Source organism: Dendrobates tinctorius, unplaced genomic scaffold (assembly GCF_039654945.1).
Source record: "Dendrobates tinctorius isolate UK_male_01 unplaced genomic scaffold, ASM3965494v1 ptg000078l, whole genome shotgun sequence".
NCBI lineage: Eukaryota > Metazoa > Chordata > Amphibia > Anura > Dendrobatidae > Dendrobates > Dendrobates tinctorius.
Genome location: NW_027361746.1, coordinates 3,012,862 through 3,033,941, shown reverse-complemented (window position 1 = coordinate 3,033,941; position 21,080 = coordinate 3,012,862).

Sequence of the window (21,080 nt, the reverse complement as noted above, 5' to 3'; positions counted from 1 at the left end):
CTCTCATACAGACTCAGGGACGCGGAAGTGGTTTCGTCACAGGGGGGTCTGATCCTGGGTCTCAACCTTGTGTTGTGCCAAGCGAGTGTACCCCGGTCTCTCTGAAAACATCCTCTGTCGCAGCCTCAACAACGCCTCCGCCTGCTGTCTCTCCCGGGGGCCTAGGTCTTCACCCAAGTGTACCTGGTCCCATGTTTTAGGCTGAGTCCTTTCCCCTAAGACATCCGGCAAGGGAAGTCCGGCTAAATCCTCTGCTTCAGGTGCACAGATGGCCACTACCTCTTCAGGGCGCTCCCAGTAGGGCTTCAGCATATTCACGTGGAACATGCGGATAACCCTGGGGTCGTCACAATCAGCGACATTATTAGGTTGTGTCGGCTATTTTCCCCACTACCTGGTAGGGCCCCTGCCATGCAGCTTTAAACCAGTGTTCCAGCACTAAGTCTAGGGGTCCCCTTACCCGTCTCCCGTATACCAGCTCGAATGGGGAGAACCCCGTGGATTCTTGGGGCACCTCCCAATAGGCAAACAGGAGGTGTGGCAAGAATTTCTCCCAGTCCATGTAGGTCCTGGTAAAAGTCCCAATGAGCTGTTTTAATGTCCCGTTAAAGCGTTCACACAACCCATTGGTTTGCGGGTGGTACAGGGCGCATCTAAAAGACTTTACGCCGCACAGCTTCCACAGTTGGTTGGTCACCTCTGCTGTAAACTGGGTACCCTGGTCCGAGATAATCTCCCGGGGAAATCCAACCCGTGAGAAAACCTGGAGCAGGGCGGCCGCCACGGTCTCTGCCAGTATGTTAGGTAATGCAACCGCCTCTGGATACCGTGTGGCATAATCTACCACTGTCAATATATACTTTTTCCCGGACGGACTGGGTTTGGCTAACGGCCCTATCAAATCGACCGCTACTCGGCTAAATGGTTCCTCCACAATGGGGAGGGGGCGTAATTTGGCCTTGCATTGATCCCCCCTCTTGCCAATGCGCTGACAACTGTCACAGGTCTGGCAGTACTGACGAACCTCATAGGTTACCCCCGGCCAAAAGAAGTTTTGTGTCAGACGATGCCTGGTGCGACTGACGCCGAAGTGCCCGGCTAAGGGTATATCATGAGAGATTCGCAGTAGCTCCTGCCTATACTTCTTGGGAACTACCAGCTGTTGTTTTATAGTGCGGCTCGTCCCTGTATGGTGCTGCTCTGTGATCCGGTAGAGGAGTCCCTGCTTCCATACAAACTGTTCCCCTTCTAGTACTCCTCTCCCCTCTTGTGCCTTCCCACGATATCCCTCCAGTGAAGGATCCTCAAGTAACTCCCTCTTAAATTCATCTGGGGTGGCCCAAGAAATGTATCTAGCTATGGGAATACGTGCAGGGCTGGGATGTCTTACCTGGGCCTCCTCTGAGTGTGATTCCGCCTCCGCAGCTCGAGCTTGTGTCCGGGTGGTCACAGGATAGGTCTCAGCCAGAGGGGCCACAGAGAATGCAGACAACATCAGCCCCAAGTCATTTCCCAGCAAGACGTCTGCAGGCAAATCCTCCATCAAGCCGACCTCAACAAGGCCATCCCTGTCTTCTCTTGGTCCCGGACGAGATGAGGCTTCACAAGGGTCAAAGTTGCTCCGGAATCTCTTAGTCCCTGCATACGTTTCCCATTAACCCACACGACCTGTCGATGCTGTTGTCGATTATCTGCCCGGGCTGCCTGCACAGGGTCTACTTCATGCAGCACTTTCTCCATCTCTTCCACCCCTTGGTTAGTCGTAGCCCCCAATGCCGGGTCAGCTTCGCCTTGGTAGCAGTGTACAGCAGCCCGGCTGAAGGTAGCTGTTCCCGCCTTTGGCCACTGGGTATGCTGAGTCCGGTTGGGGCATTGTCTTTGCAGGTGGCCCAGCTGACGGCAGGTGTGGCATCGCGCCCCAGGGGGACTGTGGTAGGCCGGGTTTCTAGCTGATCCCCCTACAATCTTCGGTGGCTTGGGGCCCTCCAGGTCCATGGGCGGGCCCCTAGTGACCACCTTTGATCCGGAGAACTGCGGCCTCCTGGCTGATGACAAATGCACATATAGCAGGATGCAGCAGGCCTCCACTAATAAAGGCAAGGGGCAGCTCAGGTGCAAACTGTCATGATCCAGGATGGGCTTTGTCTTTGGCCCGTCCTGGTCAGACAGGGGTTAATTGTTTCTGCCTCTCTCTGGCAGAGGGCGGCTATTTAATGCTCACTTGACCTAGGTCCAGTGTCACTTATACTCCTGCCCTCGGCTGAGTTAGTTGACCTCGTGCGTATGTGTACATGTGCCTGATATCTTGCTTGCTTGTTTGGTTTTGACCCAGTTCTGTCCCTGTTACGAGTTCTGCCTGTCCCTCTTGTACTGTGCTACCTCTCTGTGTATGACCCTCTGCCTGTGATTTGACTATTCTTTGCTCGTCCCTCTGGTACCGCACAGCCCTCTCCGTGTACGAACCCTCACTTGTCTGACCTGCGTTTTCTCTCCTCTTCTACAGTTTCCCTGCAGTAGGTTCATTATATCATCTGCAGCAGTAAGGCGCTAAGCCCCGCCCCCTGCAGTCACATGATCTAGGTCCTGGGACTCCTTACTATTTTCAGTGCCACAGGTTCTGTCTGCTTGAACCGTCACTACTGTATTGGACCCCGCGCTCTCCCATAGTGTGGGTAAGTCACCCTGCTCGGCGTGGCAGTTTGCTGACGCCGACAGGGTCCTGACATTAGAGTCCTGACACAAACTACTGATAAAAACAACCACCCCACTGCCTAGTAGTTTTTTTTTAATTTTTGTATGTTAGCTGCACTGAAAGTAAAGGGGTCGAATAATATTGCACGCCCCACTTTTCAGTTTTTGAATTTCCCAAAAAATTTAAAATAACCAATAAATTTTGATCAACTTCACAAGGCACTGTGAAGGCACTTTCGCAAGGCACTGTAATTTGCAAGGGCCTATGTGAAAGAAAATACTCAAATGTGACAATATTTTAAAAACTGCACCCTACAAAGTGCTCTGCAACCATATTCAAGAAGTATATTAACCCATTAGGTGCTTCACAGAAATTAAAGCACTGCGGAAGGAACAAAATTTAAATTTTTATTTTTCCCACAAAAATTTAGCTCCAAATTTTTCAATTTCACAAGGCCCAGAGGAAAAAAAATAGACCTCAAAATTTGTTGCGCAATTTCTTCTGAGCATACTGATACATAAATATATTTTAATTTATATTGTGGAAAACTAACGTTTTGGTGCACAGTAGGGCTCAGAAGGGAAGGAGCACCATTTGATTTTTGGAGTAAAAAATTGGCTAGAATATATTGTAGGCGCCATGTCACGTTTGCAGAGCCCCTGATCTGCCTAAACACTGGAAATCCTCCCACACAAGTGACTCACTTTTGGAAACTACATCCCTCAATGAATATATCTAGAGGTGTGGTGAGCACTACACGCAGTTGCTTAACAGACTTATATATGAGCCCTGAATTTAAAAAAATACTTTTTTCAGCAGAAATGTTCCTTTAGAATTCGCAAGGGTATCCGAAGAAAATGGACCATACAATTTGTTGTGCAATTTCTCCTGAATACACCAATACCTCATATTAGGTGGTGGAAAACTACTGTTTGGGCGCATGGCACAGCTTGGTACAGAAGTAGTGCAATTTGAATTTTGGAATGCCAATTTTGCTGGCATAGATTGCGGACGCCATGTGATATTTGAAGAGCTCATGACATGATAAACCAGCAGAAACCCTCACAAGTGACCTCATTATAGAAAGTAATCTTCTCGAAGAATTCATCTAGGGGTGTAGAGAATATTTTTAATCCTTTGACTATTCACAGAATTATATAACATTTGGCTGATTGAACAATAAATTACCATTTTTTTCCACTAAAATGTTGCTTTGACCCCAAGATTTTAATTTCTTTGAGGAGGAAATTTTTTTTCTCTAGCAAGATGGCGCCGCTGGCACCTGCGCAATGGCAGCTATCGGTTCACTTCTATATACACCGATAGCTGCTAATGTGCAGGCACGGCGGGCGCCTTTTTCAAATGAATTTTTTTTCTTTACGATTAGGATAACCTCAACCACATTTATTATTAACACAGTACACATAAGATTATGCTGCAGCGCAGGCACCATGGCTTGTGCCTGCCTGCAGAAGTTTTTTTTTTTTAAATATGTACTGTATAGATATTCATTATGTAAAATAAGGGGCAGGTCAGTGAAGGATCAGTGACCTGTCAGCAGTCTGCATTATGAATGCCCATCAGAGCACCACATGAATGCCCCCCACAGGCCACCCCCGAGCACAAGCATATCATTGATACTGAAAATAAAGCTTACACAACTACCACAAGACGGATTTCATCAACCAAGGTAAGATTTTAATCAATATAACAGCGACAACATAACACTTTATGTAGGTTACTGTGCACAATCCTGCAGACAGGTTCCATTTAAGGGGTTAAGACAGGACCATCACAAGGCACAAGACCCCGGTGTCTCCACCATCTGGGGTAAACCGGGGGGACAGGGATAGTTTATGGTGTCCCTAGCTCAAGGGATTGGATAGTTGCCCATTTTCCCTTGACACTTTGTGGCAGTAGAATTGTTTTTTGGCACACTACTTGTACAGACATGGCTGCTGAGTGCTCAGAGGCTTTTGCAACAGTACTCCCACAAGCAGAGGATACAGAGTATATAGAGAGATTTAAAGGCACAGTAAACCCAAAGGGGGAGTGCAGAGTAAACACAGAGGCTTAAAGGAACAATATTCCCACAGGAGAGGATGCAGAGTACACACAGAGGCATAAAGGCACAGTGCTACCACAGGAGAGGATGCAGAGTACACGCAGAGGCATGAAAGCACAGTCCTCCCACAGGCGATGGTTTGTAGAGTACACAAAGCAACTTTCTGGCACAGTACTCCCACAGATATGGTTGCAGTGTACACACAGCGGCTTTTTGACACAGTACTCCCACTGAGACATGTAGGGAGTACACAAAAAGTTTTTTTTCAGAGAGCGCATTAAAATTTTGTCCCTCACTCCAGCTGCATTCTGTTCCTATACTACTCAGAGCAGAATGGCTTTGGCACTTGTGATCCAGAATTTATACAGGTGGTGGGCCTGCCAATACTTGACGTGGCTGTGATGGCTCAGGAAGTGCCCACAGCCTAAAAGCTTGTGATTGGCTGTCCTCATAAAGACTTATCCAAAGCTACTTGCAGCTGTAAAAGGAGGCTCTTCAAAGTACTGACTTTAGGGGGATTGAATATTCATGCACACTTAAGTTTTCAGTTATTTTGTCCTATTTGTTGTTTGCTTTGCAATAAAAAGGTCAAATGTTCACAGTGGTAGCCCTTTTCTTTACATGAACTGATTGCAAACCCTCAACAACATAAAAAGTGAAATTCCACCAGGTTGTGAGGACGGAAAACACGAAAAAAGCCAAGGGAGGGAGGGGTGGAGTGACTACTTTTGCAAGTCACTGTATGAGTAGAAAAGAGTCAGTAGAATTTATTTAATCATCATGTTAAAAAATAAGCTATTAATGTTTCAGTAATCAGATTGGATGTCCAGATTAGCGAAATAGGCATTCAGAATATTGTTCAGATTTTTTTTACACTAGCCTATTTTATTCGTACTATACGATATACTATGCGCACATTATTGCTCTTTACATATAGAATTATGTGCGGCATTTTTCCTAAATGTAAATATGGTTTGTCTTTGGATCTTTCCAGTTGATTAGCCTCTGATCCATAATGCGTCGTCCCCGTGGTTGGTTAGCGGTCGTGTAAAGTCTATGATGAGGAAGGTTATTGTCTCATCAGCTCATTAGGCAGACTCCATTGAAAGACACACAACTGTCAGGCTGCTCAGCTTTGATGTTCCATTAAGTGATCAATGCAGATTACTGATGTTTGGCTAAATGTTTTTCTACTGCACGAGGTCAATATTTGTTAGTTTGTAGGTGGAATAATTAATCAATCAATACAGGATGCCTCTAGAAGAATCACCGCTATTTATCCACTGCGCCTCGGAAGTTATAAATATTTCAGCTCTTCATTAAATATCTGTCAGATGTCGCTGACAGAAAGCACGTAAAGATTTTTCCTTTCTGGACTCGGTGGAAACAATGAACAGAACTGCAGCTTTTTTTAAATTCTGTATTATTTCCATCATTAATGTGGGCACTGTGGAATTATTTACTGAAATTTCAGATTATCATTTATGGTAAGAGACAGATCTCTGAGTAATGGAAGTGACCTGCAATACATTATTAACAGTAATCGGTGACCCTACAGAACCGCAGACACTTAGGATAAGAAGTCAGGTTAACCCTTAGGGTATGTAGAAAACCCTTCAAAAATCGCTGCTGTTTTCAGAAGTTTTGAAAACCTACGATTTTTTTTTTTTTAGCTTTTTTTTTTGCTTGCCAAGAGCTTTTTCCATGTCTTTTTAGCCGGATTTTTCTTTTAGCATATTTATTCATTTTTTTGGCATCTTTTGATGGACATTTTCCAGATTTTTTTTAAGCCATTATATAATTAAAGAGACTCTAGCGCTTTCTTTAATCGAAAAATGCTGGCAAAACATCAAAGCGTTTTCCCAAAAAAATTTTTTAGCCTTCCTATTTACTTTCCTAGTGGAAAACGTCAAATGAATGGACTTGTTAATTGTTTTACATGATTGGCGTCTTTTAAAAATTAATTTAAAAAACTTAGAAGCCTGAACATATGAACAGCCAGTCGTTTTTACTTTTTACTTTTTTCGCTTTAACATTTTTTCACCACTTTTTCCAGCATTTTTCTTTAAAAAAAAAAAAAAACTGCAGAAAGTTATGCAGTGTGAATATAGCCATTGCGTTTTCTAAGATTTACAAGTATCTTGGAAAAGCCAATAATAATGATGTCCCTAAAAATGCTTTGCTTCTCATTACTCTGTCTCCCAATGCCAGTCTTAGCTTTCTAAAAATGATGCTAAGAAGTCATATTACTCACAATACAAATGCAAAGGATGATAGCCCCATGGTAGCAATATCTCCGACAATCTATAACTCACTTCAAGCACTGGGAGGCCATAAATAGACATATCGCATAAATACCTCAACACAGAGCACAGCAGAGTCATATACCATATATAAAATACAGATTTTTATATACTATATATATATATATATATTTAATATATAAAGTTCAAAGTGTGTATGTATGTATGTGTGTGTGTGTGTGTGTCCGGGATAGGCATCCGCACCGTCGCAGCTACAGCCACAAAATTTGGCACATTCACACGTCTGGACCCCGAGAGCGTCCTAGGCTATGTTGTGAGGCGAAATTTTAACCCCGTGCATTCCAATTCACCAAACAATTTTGCCCCTATCTACATACTGGGGAAAAAGTGTGTGTGCGTCAAGCCCCGCCCCTCATTATGATGTCATAATGCCCCTATCTACATAATGAGAAAACAGTGTGTGCATATCAAGCCCCGCCCCTCATTATGATGTCACATTGGTTGCCATGGCGATGCTGATGTCATCATAGGTTGCAAGCCCCGCCGCTCATTATGATGTCATAATGGTTGACTATGAGATGGAGGATGTGTGATGAGTATATGGGCACCGGACTATGGGATGGAAGACTATGGGATGGAGGATGTGTGATGGGTATATGGGCATGGGACTATGGGATGGCGAATATGTATGATGGGTATATGGGCACGAGACTATGGGATGGAGGATGTGTGATGGGTATATGGGCATGGGACTATGGGATGGAGAATATGTATGATGGGTATATGGGCACTCAACTATGGGATGGAGGATATGTATGGTGGGTTTATGGGCACGGGCTTATGGGATTGTGGATATGTATGATGGGTATATGGGCACTGGACTATGGGATGGAGGATATGTATGATGGGTATATGGGCACGGGACTATGGGATGGAGGATGTGTGATGGGTATATGGGCACCGGACTATGGGATGGAGGATATGTATGACAGGTATATGGGCATGAGACTATGGGATGGAGGATGTGTGATGGGTATATGGGCATGGGACTATGGGATGGCGAATATGTATGATGTGTATATGGGCACGAGACTATGGGATGGAGGATGTGTGATGGGTATATGGGCATGGGACTATGGGATGGAGAATATGTATGATGGGTATATGGGCATGGGACTATGGGATGGAGGATGTGTGATGGGTATATGGGCACTCGACTATGGGATGGAGGATATGTATGGTGGGTTTATGGGCACGGGCCTATGGGATTGTGGATATGTATGATGGGTATATGGGCACTGGACTATGGGATGGAGGATATGTATGATGGGTATATGGGCACGGGACTATGGGATGGAGGATGTGTGATGGGTATATGGGCACAGGACTATGGGATGGAGGATATGTATGATGGGTATATGGGCACGGGACTATGGGATGAAGGATATGTATGATGGGTATATGGGCACAGGACTATGGGATGGAGGATATGTATGATGGTTATATGGGCATGGGACTATGGAATGGAGGATGTGTGATGGGTAAATGGGCACTCGACTATGGGATGGAGGATATGTATGATGGGTTTATGGGCACGGGCCTATGGGATGGAGGATATGTATGATGGGTATATGGGCACAGGACTATGGGATGGAGGATATGTATGATGGGTATATGGGCATGGGACTATGAGATGAAGGATGTGTGATGGGTATATGGGCACTCGACTATGGGATGGCGAATATGTATGATGGGTATATGGGCATGGGACTATGGGATGGAGAATATGTATGAAGGGTATATGGGCATGGGACTATGGGATGGAGGATGTGTGATGGGTAAATGGGCACTCGACTATGGGATGGAGGATATGTATGATGGGTTTATGGGCACGGGCCTATGGGATGGAGGATATGTATGATGGGTATATGGGCACTGGACTATGGGATGGAGAATATGTATGATGGGTATATGGGCACGGGACTATGGGATGGGGGATGTGTGATGGGTGTATGGGCACAGGACTATGGGATGGAGGATATGTATGACGGGTATATGGGCACGGGACTATGGGATGAAGGATATGTATGATGGGTATATGGGCACTGGACTATGGGATGGAGGATATGTATGATGGGTATATGGGCACTGGACTATGGGATGGAGGATATGTATGATGGGTATATGGGCACGGGACTATGGGATGGGGGATGTGTGATGGGTGTATGGGCACAGGACTATGGGATGGAGGATATGTATGACGGGTATATGGGCACGGGACTATGGGATGAAGGATATGTATGATGGGTATATGGGCACTGGACTATGGGATGGAGGATATGCATGATGGGTATATGGGCACGGGACTATGGGATGGAGGATGTGTGATGGGTATATGGGCACAGGACTATTGGATGGAGGATATGTATGATGGGTATATGGGCACGGGACTATGGGATGAAGGATATGTATGATGGGTATATGGGCATGGACTATGGGATGGAGAATATGTATGATGGGTATATGGGCATGGGACTATGGGATGGAGGATGTGTGCTGGGTATATGGGCACTCGACTATGGGATGGAGGATATGTATGATGGGTTTATGGGCATGGGCCTATGGGATTGTGGATATGTATGATGGGTATATGGGCACGGGACTATGGGATGGAGGATAATTATAATTTGCTATAACTAACCACAGTTAGTTACTATGCCCAGGCAGCGCCGGGCTCTTAAGCTAGTCTAATATATAAAGCTCAAAGTGTGTATGTATGTATGTATGTATGTGTGTGTGTATGTCCGGGATAGGCATCCGCACTGTCGCAGCTACAGCCACAAAATTTGGCACAGTCACACGTCTGGACCCCGAGAGCATCCTAAGCTATGTTGTGAGGCAAAATTTTAACCCTGTGCGTTCCAATTCACCAAACAATTTTGCCCCTGTCTACATAATGGGGAAAAAGTATGTGCGCGTCAAGCCCCTCCCCTCATTATGATGTCACAATGGTTGCCATGGCGACGCTGATGTCATCATAGGTTGCAAGCCTCGCCGCTCATTATGATGTCATAATGGTTGACTATGAGATGGAAGATGTGTGATGGATATATGGGCACTGGACTATGGGATGGAGGATATGTATGATGGGTATATGGGCACGGGACTATGGGATGGAGGATGTGTGATGGGTATATGGGCACGGGACTATGGGATGGAGGATATGTATGATGGGTATATGGGCACGGGACTATGGGATGGAGGATGTGTGATGGGTATATGGGCACGGGACTATGGGATGAAGGATATGTATGATGGGTATATGGGCACTGGACTATGGGATGGAGGATATTTATGACGGGTATATGGGCACGGGCCTATGGGATAGTGGATATGTATGACTGGTATATGGGCACGGGACTATGGGATGGAGGATGTGTGATGGGTATATGGGCACTGGACTATGAGATGGAGGATTTGCATGACGGAAATATGGGCACGGGACTATGGGATGGCGGATATGTATGATGGGTATATGGACACGGGACTATGGGATGGAGGATATGTATGATGGGTATATGGGCATGGGACGATGAGATGAAGGATTTGTGATGGGTAGATGGGCACTCGACTATGGGATGGAGAATATGTATGATTGGTATATGGGCATGGGACTATGGGATGGAGGATATGTATGACGGGTATATGGACACGGGCCTATGGGATGGTGGATATGTATGATGGGTATATGGGCACGGGACTATGGGATGGAGGATAATTATAATTTGCAATAACTAACCACAGTTAGTTACTATGCCCGGGCAGCGCCGGGCTCTTCAGCTAGTATATTATATATACATACAGTGGGGGAAATAATTATTTGATCCCTTGTTGATTTTGTAAGTTTGCCCACTGACAAAGATATGAACAGTCTATAATTTTAAAGGTAGGTTAATTTTAACATTGAGAGATAGATGTTATGATTGAGTCACCGTAGGAGGCAAAAACAGAAATGCTAGCTAAGTCCAGAAAACCAGAGAAGTTGGCAACTATCAGATTGCAGACCCCTGAACCTATCAACACAACTAGCAGTAGCCGTGGGGGGTTCCTACGATGACCTAGACCCCTCGATCACAGCCGGAGAGATACATAGGCCTAAAGAAGGAAAGGGGAAATCTAACTGCCCCAGAGCAGACCCCAAAGCAATAGGCAGCCCCCCACATATTATGACGGTGAAGCAAGATGAAAACACTTACACAGTCAGAAAGACAGGCTGAGCAAAGACGGGGCCCAAAAACTACCTAGATAGGAAAGGATAGGAAGGCTGCTGTCTGCAATCTGCCAAAACCCTATCAGAGACAAAAGCCAACAAGTTGATATAAAAATGGCCCTGAAGCAACTAAGCTTCAAAAACTAAATCAGCACTCAGGTACTTTCAGAAGACAGAGCTAACGGAACACTGCACACTCCAGCAGGGAGTGGCAGAATCCAAAAAGCAAGAAAAACAAAAACAAATCTTAAATGCAAAAAGGCAAAACAGAAAACTTAGCTTTAGGAGAGCAGGAATCAGACTGGTGTCCAAGAGTCCACAGAGAAATCACCCGCAGGGCAGAAAGGGTGTAGGCTGCCTTAAATCCAGTCAGTGACTCCACTCAGCCAATCGTCTTCAATAGTCCCAGGTGCCTGATAATCAGGCTCACTACCTTCCTTCACTAGAATAGGGAGTTCACCAGGCCTCAGTGACGGAGGGGAAAATGAACTCACAACAGTACCCCCCCCTTGAGGAGGGGTCACCGAACCCTCAACAACGCTGCCAGGGCGATCAGGGTGAGCCCGATGAAAGGCACGCACCAATCTTTTGGCATGAATATCAGAGGCAGAGACCCAGGAATTATCCTCCTGACCATAACCCTTCCACTTAACCAAATACTGGAGTCTCCGTCTAGCCAGACGGGAATCCAGAATTTTCTCTACCTCATATTCCAAGTTACCTTCAACCAATACAGGGTCCGGAGGTGCCACCTCAGGCACAACTGGCTCAACAAACCTCTTCAACAAGGACTTATGGAACACATTATGGATCTTAAATGTGACAGGAAGAGCCAAACGAAAAGAGACCGGATTAATAATCTCCAAAATCTTGTAAGGTCCAATAAATCTAGGCTTAAACTTAGGAGAAGCCACCTTCATAGCAATGTTTTTTGATGATAACCACACCATATCACCAATCTTAAACTGGGGACCAATGGTCCTATGTCGATTGGAAAACCGCTGGGCCTTTTCCTGGGAGAGAGATAACTTATCCACCACTTGCTCCCAGATCTGGTGCATTCTCTCCACCACAGTGTCAACACTTGGGCAGGCAGAGGGCTCCACCTGCCCTGAAGAAAATCGAGGATGAAACCCAAAGTTACAAAAAAAAGGTGACATCAAAGTGGCAGAACTAACTCTATTATTTAAAGCAAATTCGGCCAAGGGCAAAAATGAAACCCAATCATCCTGATCAGCGGAAATAAAACATCTCAAATACGACTCCAAGGTCTGGTTTGTTCTCTCTTTCTGCCCATTGGTCTGAGGGTGAAAAGCAGAGGAGAAGGACAACTGATTTCCCAACTTGGAACAGAACGTCCTCCAAAATTTAGACACAAATTGAACTCCTCTGTCAGATACAATGTTCTCAGGAATCCCGTGCAAGCGAACCACCTGTTGCAAAAACAGGGGCACCAACTCAGAGGAAGATGGCAACTTAGGGAGTGGTACAAGATGAACCATCTTAGAGAACCTATCACAAATCACCCAAATAACAGTCATTCTATGAGAGACCGGCATATCAGAGATGAAATCCATTGAAATATGGGTCCATGGCCTCCTGGGGACCGGCAAAGGCATCAACAACCCACTAGAGCGAGAACAAGATTTAGACCGGGAGCAAGTCCCACAGGACTGCACAAAATTCCTGACATCATGAGACAAGGTGGGCCACCAAAAAGAGCGACTCACCAGATCTCTAGTACCAAAAATACCTGGATGACCAGCCAATGCAGAGCAATGAACTTCAGACATCACTCTCTTCTTCCACTGGTCAGGAACATACAACTTTCCACTGGGGCAACGCTCAGGTTTGTCCTCCTGGAACTCTTGCAGAGCAAGTCTCAAATCGGGCGAGATGGCAGAAAGAACTACCCCTTCGCCTAAGATGGTAGCAGGCTTGGTCACCATAGGAGAATCAGCAAAGAAACTCCTAGAGAGGGCGTCTGCCTTGACATTCTTAGTTCCAGGAAGGAAAGAGACCACAAAATCAAAACGTGTAAAAAACAAGGCCCACCTAGCCTGTCTAGGGTTCAAGCGTTTAGCCGACTCTAGGTAAATCAAATTTTTGTGGTCAGTGAGGACCACAACTTGATGTTTAGCTCCCTCCAACCAATGTCTCCACTCCTCAAATGCCCATTTCATGGCCAACAGTTCCCGATTCCCCACATCATAGTTACGTTCAGATGAAGAGAACTTACGGGAAAAGAAAGCACAGGGATTCATTTTAGATGTTACCGGATCCTTTTGGGACAACACTGCTCCTGCACCAATCTCAGAAGCGTCCACCTCTACATGAAACAGGAGTGAGACATCAAGTTGCCGCAGAACCGGGGCGGAGGTAAATCTACGCTTCAGCTCCTGAAAGGAAGCAACCGCCTCCGGAGACCAATTCAACATATCCGCACCCTTCCTGGTCAGGTCAGTCAATGGTTTGGCAATACTAGAAAATTTTGCTATAAATTTCGGATAAAAATTAGCAAAACCCAAAAACTTCTGGAGGGCCCTCAAAGAAGTGGGCTGAACCCAATCATAAATGGCCTGTACCTTGGCCGGGTCCATTTCAATAGTTGACGGAGACAAAATAAATCCCAAAAAAGAAATCCTCTGTACTCCAAAAAGGCATTTTGATCCTTTGACATACAGAGAATTCTCTCTCAAGATCCGGAACACAGTCCAAATATGTTCCACATGAGCATCCCAATCCTTGGAGAAGATCAAAATATCGTCCAGATAGATAATCAAAAATTTATCGACAAAGTCTCGGAAAATATCGTTCATGAAGCACTGGAAGACAGAAGGGGCATTAGTGAGCCCAAAAGGCATCACCAGGTACTCAAAATGTCCCTCCGGAGTATTAAACGCCGGCTTCCATTCATCCCCCTGCTTGATGCGGATAAGATTATACGCCCCCCTGAGGTCAAGCTTGGTAAACCAGCAAGCACCTCTGACTCTAGAGAATAGATCCGAAATCAGGGGTAACGGATACTGATATTTAATAGTAATTTTATTGAGGGCACGATAATCAATACAAGGCCTTAAAGAACCATCCTTCAAGGCCTTAAAGAACCATCCTTCTTGGCCACAAAAAAAAAACCGGCACCTAAGGGTGAAGAGGATGGTCTAATATGACCCTTCTCCAATGCCTCCTTAATATAGGACCGCATAGCCCCGTGCTCGGGTACAGATAAATTGAAGAGCCGACCCTTAGGAAATTTACACCCCGGGCTTAGTTCAATTGCACAGTCATAACTCCTATGAGGAGGCAAGGACGCAGACTCATTCTCACTAAATACATCATAGAAGTCCGCCAAATAGTCAGGAACCTCATGCGACTGAGGAGAGATGGAAAAAACCGGAGCCTCACTAAAGGTACACCGGCAACCCCAACTCACCACAGACACAGACTTCCAATCCAAAACTGGATTATGAATCTGCAACCAGGGAAACCCCAGAACAATGGCATCATGCAGACCATGCAACACCAAAAATCTGCAATTTTCTTGGTGGTCTGGGGTGACCCGCATGACCAACTGGGTCCAAAACTGAGGTTTATTTTTAGCCAGAGGGGTAGCATCAATCCCCCTCAAAGGGATAGGCGTCTGCAGAGGTGTCAACGGAAATCCACAACGTTTAGCAAAATCCAAGTCCATTAGGTTTAGCGCTGCTCCCGAATCCACAAAAGCCTTGGCGGAAAATGTGGACAGGGAACAGATCAGAGTAATCGCCAAAAGAAACTTAGGCTGAACCCCACCAACAGAAAACGTGTGTGCAAAGCGTTTCTCACGTTTAGGACAAACAGAAATAATATGTGAGGCATCTCCACAGAAAAAACACAGCTTATTACGCCTTCTGAATTCCTGACGTTGCGCCTTAGACAAAACCCTATCACATTGCATAGGTTCAGACGTCTGTTCAACCGGTGGCAACACCTCTCGTGTAATCCTGCGTTCACGTAAACGCCGATCAACCTGAATGGCTAAAGACATAGAATCGTCCAGACCAGAGGGAACAGGAAATCCCACCATAGTATCTTTTACGGCTTCTGACAAACCCTTCCGAAAGAGAGCAGCCAAGGCACTATCATTCCAGGTAGTAAGGACCGCCCACTTTCGGAACTTTTGACAGTACAACTCTGCAGATTCTCGACCCTGGTTCAATGCTAACAGGGTCTTTTCAGCCTGATCAATAGCATTAGGTTCGTAGTACAGCAACCCCAAGGCTTGAAAAAATGCGTTCACATTAGTCAGAATAGGGTCATCTGGTTTCAAAGAAAACGCCCAATCCTGGGGATCGCCGCGCAGCAAAGAGATGACAATTTTAACCTGCTGCGCGGGGCTCCCTGACGAGTTAGGCTTCAAAGCAAAAAATAATTTACAATTATTTTTGAAACTCAAAAATTTAGATCGATCCCCAAAAAATACATCAGGTGTGGGGATCTTTGGTTCAACAGCATGTGAACGAGCAAGATAGGCGGAAATTCCTCGCACTTCAGCAGCGAGCTGCTCCACACGATCAGACACTTGCTTTATCTCCATTGAGAGAAAAAAAAATTCCCCCTACGGCCTCAGAGATATAGAGGAAAGAATATACACACTCCTTTTTTTTTTTTTTTTTTTAAACACAATTCTTTCCTGCTATTGAGTACTCAAGGATCTGTGGTTTGGCGGGTGATTCTGTTATGATTGAGTCACCGTAGAAGGCAAAAACAGAAATGCTAGCTAAGTCCAGAAAACCAGAGAAGTTGGCAACTATCAGATTGCAGACCCCTGAACCTATCAACACAACTAGCAGTAGCCGTGGGGGGTTCCTACGATGACCTAGACCCCTCGATCACAGCCGGAGAGATACATAGGCCTAAAGAAGGAAAGGGGAAATCTAACTGCCCCAGAGCAGACCCCAAAGCAATAGGCAGCCCCCCACATATAATGACGGTGAAGCAAGATGAAAACACTTAGGCTGGTTTCACATTAGCGCTTTTTAAGCGCACGCACGGCCGGGGGTAGCTCCGCCCCCGAGCCGGCTCTCTGCTCGGCGTGCCCGCCCCTTGCTTGTAGCGCCGCCTCCTAGCGCACAGCGGCGCCTGCGATCAGCGCACCCTATCTTTAGCATAGGGTGCGCAGATCGTGCGCAGGCCATGCGCTAGTTGCGCTTTGACCTGCGCTGCGCACTTTTGACGGTGCGCCGTGCGCGCCAAAATCCGAAAAGTTTGATTTTGGCGCGCACGGCGCACCGTCAAAAGTGCGCAGCGCAGGTCAAAGCGCAACTAGCGCACGGCCTGCGCACGATCTGCGCACCCTATACTAAAGATAGGGTGCGCCGATCGCAGGCGCCGCTGTGCGCTAGGAGGCGGCGCTACAAGCAAGGGGCGGGCACGCCGGGCAGAGAGCCGGCTCGGGGGCAGAGCTACCCCCGGCCGTGCGTGCGCTTAAAAAGCGCTAATGTGAAACCAGCCTTACACAGACAGAAAGGCTGAGCAAAGACGGGGCCCAAAAACTACCTAGATAGGAACGGATAGGAAGGCTGCTGTTTGCAATCTGCCAAAACCCTATCAGAGACAAAAGCCAACAAGCTGATATAAAAATGGCCCTGAAGCAACTAAGCTTCAAAAAATAAATCAGCACTCAGGTACTTTCAGAAGACAGAGCTAACGGAACACTGCACACTCCAGCAGGGAGTGGCAGAATCCAAAAAGCAAGAAAAACAAAAACAAATCTTAAATGCAAAAAGGCAAAACAGAAAACTTAGCTTTAGGAGAGCAGGAATCAGACTGGTGTCCAAGAGTCCACAGAGAAATCACCCGCAGGGCAAAAAGGGGCGAAGGCTGCCTTAAATCCAGTCAGTGACTCCACTCAGCCAATCGTCTTCAATAGTCCCAGGTGCCTGATAATCAGGCTCACTACCTTCCTTCACTAGAATAGGGAGTTCACCAGGCCTCAGTGACGGAGGGGAAAATGAACTCACAACAGATAGAATATCAAAAATTAAATCAAGAAAATCACATTGTATAAATTATAAAAAATTAATTGAATTTTGCAGTGAGAAATAAGTATTTGATCCCTACCAACCATTAAGAGCTCTGGCTTCTACAGACCAGTTAGACGCTCCTAATCAACTCACTACCTGCATTAAAGACAGCTGTCTTACATAGTGACCTTTGTAAAAGACTCCTGTTCACAGATACAATTAATCAGTCAGACTCTAACAACATGGGCAAGACCAAATAGCTTTTATAAAGATGTCAGTGGCAAGATCATAGACCTGCACAAAGCTGGAATGGGCTACAAAACCAAATGTAAGATGCTAGGTGAGAAGGAAACAACCGTTGATGCAATAGTAAGAAAATGGAAGAAATACAAAATGACTGTCAATCGACATGGATCTGGAGCACCATGCAAAATCTCAACACGTGGGGTATCCTTGATCATGAGAAAGGTGAGAGATCAGCCTAAAACTACACGGGGGGGAACTTGTTAATGACATCAAGGCAGGTGGGACCACAGTCACCCAGAAATCCATTGGTAACACATTACACTGTACAGATTTAAAATCCTGCAGTGCCTGCAAGGTCCCCCTGCTCAAGAAGGCACATGTGCAGGCCCATCTGAAGTTTGCCAATGAACACCTGAATGATTCTGTGAGTGATTGAGATAAGGTACTGTGGTCAGATGAGATAAAAATTGAGCTCTTTTGCATTAACTTAACTCACCCTGTTTGGAGGAACAGAAATGCTGCCTATGAACCAAAGAACACCATCCCCACTGTCAAGTATGGAGGTGGAAACATTATGTTTTGGAGGTGTTAAGGGCATAGGACTACTTCATCGCATCAATGGGAGAATGGATGGAGCCATGTACCGTAAAAATCCTGAGTGACAAGCTCCTTCCCTCCGCCAGGAGATTAAAAATGTGTCATGGCTGCATCTTCCAGGAAGACAATGACCCAAAATATACAGCCAAGGCAACAAAGGGTGGCTCAAAAAGAAGCACATTAAGGTCATGGAGTGGCCTAGCCAGTCTCCAGACCTTAATCCCATGTAAAACTTATGGAGGGAGTTGAAGCTCTGAGTTGCCAAGCGATGGCCTCAAAATCTTAATGATTTAAAGATGATCTGCAAAGAGGAGTGGACCAAAATTCCTCCTGACATGTGCGCAGACAGCATTATCAACTACAAAAAATATCTGACTGCTGTGCTTGCCAACAAGGGTTTTTCCACCAAGTATTAAGTTTCATTTGCCAGAGGGATCAAATACTTATTTCTCACTGCAAAATGCAAGTCAGTTTATATAATTTATGCAATGTAATTTTCTGGGTTTTTTTATATTCTGTCTCTTTATGTTAAAATTAACCTACCCTTAAAATTATAGACTGTTCATGTCTTTGCCAGTGGACAAACTTACACAATCATCAAGGGATCCACCACTGTAAATATACAGCTCTGGCAAAAATTAAGAGACCACAGCATAGTTTTATAAAAATCAGCTTCTCTACATGTCTGACAGCCATTCCATTCCAGTGTCAGTTGAATTCCAACCAGAGTACACCTCATTCTACTTAATGTGATTCTGATTAGGTGATCACCTGAACCAAATCTTATTTAACGAAGGAAAATATAAAAAAAAAACCTGCTGTGGTGTTCACAATCCTCTTGCAATAGGACAAGCTGGATGGCAAAACAAGTGCTAGTAATATCCCAAAAGTAATAGGAATGAAAAAATAACTTTTAACCATGCCAAAGGAGTTGAAAAGAAAAGTCTTGAGTGAGGAAAAGACGTGCTCAATTTTGGTTTTACTAGCAGAGGGATACAGTGAGCATAATGTTGCCATTACCACAAGGTCAAGCAGCAGACATTAGGAACAACAAAGCTGCAGACCGGCGAAAACGACTATCCACTGACCGGGATGACCGTCATCTTATTCGAATGTCACTCAGCACCCGCAGGATGACATCAAGTGGCCTAGAAAAGAAATGGCAAATGGCAGATGGGGTGAAGTGCACGGCAAGAACAGTTCGTAACAGTCTCCTAGAGGCAGGGCTCAAGTCATGTAAAACTAGAAAAAAGCCTTTTATCAATGAGAAACAAAGGAGAGCCAGGCTGAAGTTTGCCAATGACTAGTGTTGAGCATTCCGATACTGCAAATATTGGGTATCGGCCGATATTCGCTGTATCGGAATTCCGATACCGAGTACCGATATTTTTTCAATATCGGATACTGGAATCGGAAGTCCCCATAATGCAATGAGCCACTGTTGTGGCTGTGATTGGCTGCTGAAATGATGTCATCAAGATGCGAGGTCTGTGCGCATCATGATGCGCGGTCTGTGCCGACAGCCGGGGGTCTTTACGAGCCTGCCGGGGGCCTGTGCCGGCTGCAGGGGGTCTGTACGGGCATGCCGGGGGCTTGTGCCAGCTGCCGGGGGTCTGTACGGGCCTGCTGGGGGCCTGTGCCGGCTGACGGGGGTCTGTATGGGCCTGCTGGGGGCTTGTACTGGCTGCGGGGGGTCTATACGGGCCTGCCGGGGGCTTGTGCTGGCTGCCGGGGGTCTGCATGGGCCTGCTGGGGGCCTGCGTCGGCTGCTGGGGTCTGTACCGGCTGCCGGGGGTCTGTACGGGCCTGCCGGGGGCCTGTGCCGGCTGCCGGGGTCTGTACGGGCCTGCTGGGGGCTTGTGCCGGCTGCTGGGGGTCTGTACGGGCTTGCCGGGGGCTTGTGCCGGCTGCCGGGGGTCTGTGCGGGCCTGCTGGGGGTCTTGTGTGTGTGCAGGCATCGCCCCATGGGACTATAAGTCCCATGGGGCGATGCCTGCTACAATGACAGTGATTGACACATTAGCCAATGATGGGACAGTAGTAGTCCCATCATCCGGCTAATGTGTTGAATGTAAAAAAAAAATATATATATATATATACATAGAACATACATAGAACATACATACTACATACATACTATATACATACATACTACATATATACAACATTTATACATACTACATACATACTACATATATACAACATTCATACATACTACATACATACTACATATATACAACATTCATACATACTACATATACACAACATTCATACAACATTCATACATACTACATACATACTTCATATATGCTACATTCATACATACTACATTCATACAACATACATACTACATACTACATATATACTACATTCATACAACATACATACTACATACATACTACATATATACTACATTCATACAACATACATACATACATACTACATACATACGACATATATACTACATTCATACATACTACATACATGCTACATTCATACAACATACATACTACATACATAATACATACATACAACATTCATACAACATAAATACATACTACATACATAATACATACATACAACATTCATACAACATACATACATACATACTACATACATACTACATATATACTACATTCATACATACTACATACATACTACATATATACAACATTCAAACAACATACATACATACTACATACTACATATATACTTCATATATACTACATTCATACATACTACATACATACTACATTCATACAACATACATACTACATACTACATATATAATACATTCATACAACATACATACTACATACATACTACATTCATGTAACATACATACATACTACATACATACTACATATATACTACATTCATACAACATACATACATACTACATACACACTACATACATACAACATTCATACAACATACATAC